Consider the following 6,036-nt stretch of genomic DNA (forward strand, 5'->3'; position numbering starts at 1 on the left):
GTGGGGTGGGGCGGACGGGCGCTGCGCTAAATTCGAAAGGATAGGAGGCAGCCGATGGGAGATTGCAAAGAGGAGCGCGAGGGGTTGCCTTCTCCTGTTGTGTTCTTTGTCGTACTTAACGATTTACCAAACTAGATGAAAAAGGTGCAGACTCACCATTTCCCCACTTTAGAGCGCTATTACGTGATCTCTTGACTGGTTGAAGAGATCAAGTTGAAGATCTTCTGTGTAACTCTTTTGCATACATTTCCCACCTTATCCTGCAAGTAGGCGTTGTCAACCCGGTTTAGGTGAGCAAACTGAAGCTTGGTGAAGTAAAGTGTCTTGGTGAGTAGCAGAATGGAGACAGAGCACAAACGGCCAAGTGATTTCCATTAAATCAGACTCCCTCCCTGCCATTTGGGGAACTTTATATAGTTAATCATCTTTTAAAAAAATCCTTTTTTTTTTTTTAATTGAAGGGAAAAGAGAGAGAGAGAGGAAAACATCAATGATGAGAGAGAATCATGGATCGGCTGCCTCCTGCACGCCCCCCACTGGAGATCCAGCCGGCAACCAGAGCAGGTGCCCTTGACCAGGACTTCAGTCTGCAGGCTGATGGCTCTATCCACTGAGCCAAACCATTAGGGCGATTCATCATCTTTTTTAAACCTTACTTTTCTGTTATTTTTAGTGAACATTTCTTAGGTCTTTAGTGTTCATAAAATGAATATACAACTGTCCCAATTCCCTGATCTTACTTTGCTGTCATAACAAATTCTCAGGCAGAGGTAATGTTGAGAGTTTGCAATCGTATATAAATAGTATATTCTTATGTGTATTATTCTGCAATTTGCTTTTCTTTTACCCTGTGTTGAGTCTGCAATTTATGCATATAATACCTTAATTTGAGCTGGTAGCTTAATTTTTTTGTTTTAACTCATAGTTTTCCATTGTATGACTATTCAGGGGTCCTCAAACTATGGCCCGCGGGCCACATGCAAATACAAACATTGTATTTGTTCCCGTTTTGTTTTTTTACTTCAAAATAAGATATGTGCAGTGTGCATAGCAATTTGTTCATAGTTTTTTTTTAAACTATAGTCTGGCCCTCCAACGGTCTGAGGGACAGTGAACCTGTTTAAAAAGTTTGAGGACCCCATTATACTTTATTTATGTATTGTCCCTTTATTAGACATTTATATTATTTCAAACTTACTGTAAACGACACTGCAATGAATATTCTTGTACATTGTCTCCTTGACATGTATTAAATAAGGTGTCATATTTACTCTGGAATTTCTGTTCCATAAATAGCTCTTGAAGTTGCTGTGTTATTCAGGTCACAGGGCTAGGTACAAAAAGTGTTAAAAATGTAATATCATATACTTACTTTGTAAGGAACACTATCATTAAAAAGTTTAGGAGGATAGATCTGCTTATGTAATGGTAAATAAAAGTAATTTTGTGTCTTTTCTATATGAGTATCAGGTATCTGGGAAGGAAAAGCTCCGGGAGGCTGAATTGACAGTTACCGTTTTTAGACTGTTTCCTTCAGCACTTAGCATATTTTTGCCTGGGTTTACAAATTTTTAATGCAGTCAAAACGACAAGACAGCAGCCTTTCCTTTACTACTGTTTTTGCAAGCCCAGATAAGTTGATCCATTGGTATCTGAGGGTTGTTTTTTGTTTTTACTCCTTCCTGCCTTTGTTCTTTTGAGATAGTGAGCAACTGCTGGAGAAAGACCATAGCTTCCGCCAGGAATCAGTTTTGCAGTGTTGAAGCGTCTACCTACAAGTTCCTATTGGCTACAGTATCCCAGTACTGGATAGCAAAAGATGAGGGAGGGGACAGGACCTGCTATCTTGAAATCTTTGAAACTCCATATTTTTAGTTTTCATGAATATCTTTCTCCATTTACTCCGTTAAGTTCTTGACAACTTTCAGCCATGTCTGAGGATGCGCGTGTGCGAGTGTGTGTGTGTGTATCATCTAAACAGTCATATGGGTATGCCAGTTAAATACTAAAGATCTTTGTGCTTATCTGCATGATTGCCATGTTTGGTCATGCCCTTGCACAGATGTGCCCAACTCAGGATAAGTGGAGATGGAAAACCAGTCTGTGTTCTGGGTGCCCTTTATCTAATTCCTACAAAGGGGCCTTATGCACTTATAATGGCCCTGTGGAACACAGCAGCTTGCATGAACGTTGGCCTTTATTTGGACGCGATGTAATACATGTATAACAGCTATTTTTTAAGGTATGAGAAAGAAAATGGATTTAACCTCATCTGTAAAAGAAGGATGACAAGATAGTTATTGGGCCAGTTAATGTTGAGATACCCCCCAGTCCCTTCCCCAACAGGTGTTTCAGAGTCCATCATCTACCAAAGGCACTGAAGTATTCGAGAATACCTGCTCTGAAGTTTGGCTTTTCTACTAATGCTGAGTCATCTGTGATCAAACATATGCAAGCTTCAAGTACAACCCCCCAAAATATCTAGAATTGCTTAAGGCTTTTATTTTTCAAAATTTTGGTCCATTTTCTATTACTCTATTCATGATTGATAATCCCAGCTTAGAGGTCAGGTAATTGTCTCCATGTTTTCATTAGCTTCTTCATACTGATGAGTCCAAGGATACACAGGGAGGTTGTGGTAAAATGGGAACTGAGGGTTTCAAATGATGGTTCACATTTCTTGAGAATTTCCCATGTGCCAGCCCAGTGCTAAGCACTTTACATGCGTTCTTATTTAAACCTTACTGCAACCCCACGGGCTAGGCTTTATTTGGTAGATCTCTTTTCAGATGTGGAAACTCAGGTTTGCAGAGTTTGAGTAAGCGGTGGGGCCAGAATTCAAATTCAGGTTTATCTGATTCCAGAAGCTGGTTTGTTTTGTTGTTGTTTTTTAGTGAAAGAAAAATTTTAATACCGCTACAATAATACAATGTTAACAAAAATTGGCCAGGTACTGAGGTTATTTTAGTGAGCTACCATCATTTAAATATAAGAAAAGTAATTTCTTGGTCCAAATTAGTGAAACCTTAAAAAAGATTGTCTCTAGAGAACATTATTTGAGAATACTGCTTTCCCCGACACATTCTGATTCTCAAATTCACTTTATAACAACAATGATCAACTTTTGATTCTTGCTTTCTTAAAAAGCTGTCAGGTTTCCATTTCTTCGGGAGACATTCTCCCCAGTGTGCTGTTCAATCCCACAGGTTAAACTTTCTTCGTTATTATTAAGAACTTCATACATGCTAGTGAGATTGCCGTTCATCGCTTTTTCATCTTTTCGGAAAGACACGGGAAGGCTGGCTAGACTGAAGCTGACGTCTTTGAAGGCGTGCAGCAAGAATATCCCCACGATGACTGTGCAGAAGCCACTCAAGGTGCCGATAATGTCCACAGGCATGTCCTGCCACTCCTTAAAGAGAATAGCCAAGCAGGTCAGCACGGAGGTGGTGAAGAAGACGTAGTAGATGGGGGTGACGAGGGAGGTGTTGAATATGTCCAGGGCCCTGTTCAGGTAGAGGGCCCAGGCCAGCGGGTGCTGCAGCACAGGCTTGCCAGCGAACAGCTCCTTGATCGCTGCAGCACAGGCTTGCCAGCGAACAGCTCCTTGATCGCTATGCCCAAGCCCTTCATACAGGAGACAGAAAACGCTCCGATCACAGAGCAGATCGTGATGTACACGAGAATGTTGTCTGTCCATGGCGGGGTCCCACCACGAAGATTAGTGTCAAGGACACAATGACCACAAGGGTTGCAAAGACCACAAAACCCGGATCCTCGAGCTTGTGTGACATCTCGTTTAACGTCTCATCTCCTCTTCCATCGGCGCATGAATGACTAAAAGCGTGGAGCCCAGAATCCTCAGCAAGCACCCAATCTTCCCATGAAGATCCAGCCTTTCATTGAGGAAGTATGAAGACAGAATGGCACTGACGAGGACGCTGAGCGCTCCCAGCGGAGTCACGAGGGTGGCGGGGCAAAGGCCCATGCGCGAAGCTGGCCACCTCACCGGCTCCCATGGAGAGCAGTCCAGCCCACCACAGCCATTCTTAAGATATGCATGGCCACCTTGACCTGCTCTCCTGGAGCCTTTGCGGGCCAGGCGCAGAAGGCCTTTCTTTTTCAAAATGAAGCTCCCTCCGATGAAGATGCTGGAGCTCATAGCCAGGCCCAGACCAATGCAGAAGTCATACTTCCCACGCCCCAGGCTCATGGCGCTTGTTATTGAAGAGGCGCCTGGGAGTCACAGGGATCACAGGACTGAGATGCCGGTGCTGGAGGCGAGGAGGCGGGTTTCCAATCCCGTGGGCTGGCCGGCCATGCAGCGGGCTTCCCTCTGGTCACCGCCACTCAAAGCTCACACCCTCACACAGGCCGAGGGGGCCGACCTCCCCTGAGCTCGCGGGGCCAGCGCCTCCGTCGCCGTCCAGTGGGAGGTGAGAGCATCTGGGGCTGTAGACGGGCGCACCGTCTCCTCCATGGGGAGCCCCGAGGGCAAGTAGCCCGGGACAACTTCCAGTCCCGGCAACCGCCCTTACCAGGGACCGCGCCAAGCGGAAGCAGAAGCTGTGTTTGTTTTTGTTTTTTCGTTCCCTATTTTATTTTATTTTTTACAGAAGCTGGTTTTTAACAATTGAGCATATTGCGTTGGCTAGATAATATTTTGCTAATCCAATGTTCTTTATGTTGTATAATTCAAGAATTAGCAATTGATTGAATACCACACCAGGGATTCTGGGGTTAGAAAAGACATCTGAAAGATCAGGGTCCCAGTTTCTTGGTCTTACTTTGCTGTCAGCATAAAAAGGCCAGTTGTTAATGTCTTCTGGAAGTAGATTTTGAAGTGTAGAGAGACTTCCAAGAAGAAACACCATCAGCCCGTCTGGCGTAGCTCAGTGGTTGAGCATCAGCCTATGAACCAGGAGGTCACATTTGGATTCCCATTCAGGTCACATGCGCAGGTCGCAGGCCGATCCCCAGTGTGGGGCGTGCAGGAGGCAGCCGATCAATGATTCTCTCTCGTCTCTGTCTCTCTCTCCCTTCCCCTTCCTCTCTGAAATCAATAAAAATACATTAAAAAAAAAAAAGAAACGAGATCATTTCATACAGCATTCAAACAAAGATCTGGGGTTTCCTTTGAGGAACGCTGCTCTTTTAGTCTGATCCATAGCAGGACGATGTTTCCAGGAAGAACAGAAGAGCATCTTTCTCAGGATCACTTTCTCCTCTTCACAGTTCTCTTAACGCGTATGTAACTGATGGCATACCCAAAATTTCTTAGGAAAGAGCCTGAAGAAATCCATTCGCACTAAGACAGTGGTTCTCTACCTTGGCTGCGCATTAGAATCACCTGGGCATCTTTTTAAAATCCTGATTTCTGGGCCTCATCCTCCGGAAATTCTGTTTCTGTGTTATGGGGTGGGGCCACAACATTAATAACAAAGAAACAGAATTTCCGGAGGACGAGGCCCAGAAATCAGGATTTTAAAAAGATTCCCAGGTGATTCTAATGTGCAGCCAAGGTTGAGAACCACTGCACTAAGATATAAGTGAGTTTACACATCCTAATGTTACTCCTCATTCATTCTACAAGTATCATTCATTACCAAGTATCTGACACCCTCTGCAGAGCACTGGGGATGGGAACTGAGAGAGACAGCTGTTCCCAAGGAGCTTTAGATCGGCTGTGAGGCACAACAGGTAAAAAGACATCAAACACTGCCCTAAGGCATTTGCAGTATACTAGGACCCAATCTTATTTTAAAAGGTGGACATTCTAAGGAAATTCCAGGGTCTGGTGGGTCCTGGAGAAGGCATTTGATGGCCTGTCTAGATGCTAATACCTCTCACTTTGTGAAATTAAGACTTTGGAAGAGAAGCAAGCTGAACCCTAAGTTAGGCAGTAGAACCAACGAGTACATCACAGCCCTATTATGTTATTGCGGCTGCCAATGACCTCGTGCTCAGAGATATCTCCTGCACGTATTGCTGCATCAGTTATGTCTGTCCCAGGGAGCAAGCTGAGCTTGAGTTGTC

At 44.2% G+C, this 6,036-nt stretch overlaps 1 pseudogene; it reads right to left on the reverse strand.

The window, feature by feature from the left end:
- Window positions 1-2,864: 2,864 nt before the first annotated feature.
- Window positions 2,865-4,268, reverse strand: LOC102420925 (annotated as a pseudogene).
- Between the last annotated feature and the right edge of the window lie 1,768 nt (window positions 4,269-6,036).

Source organism: Myotis lucifugus, unplaced genomic scaffold (assembly GCF_000147115.1).
Source record: "Myotis lucifugus unplaced genomic scaffold, Myoluc2.0 scaffold_11, whole genome shotgun sequence".
NCBI classification, from domain to species: Eukaryota; Metazoa; Chordata; class Mammalia; order Chiroptera; family Vespertilionidae; genus Myotis; species Myotis lucifugus.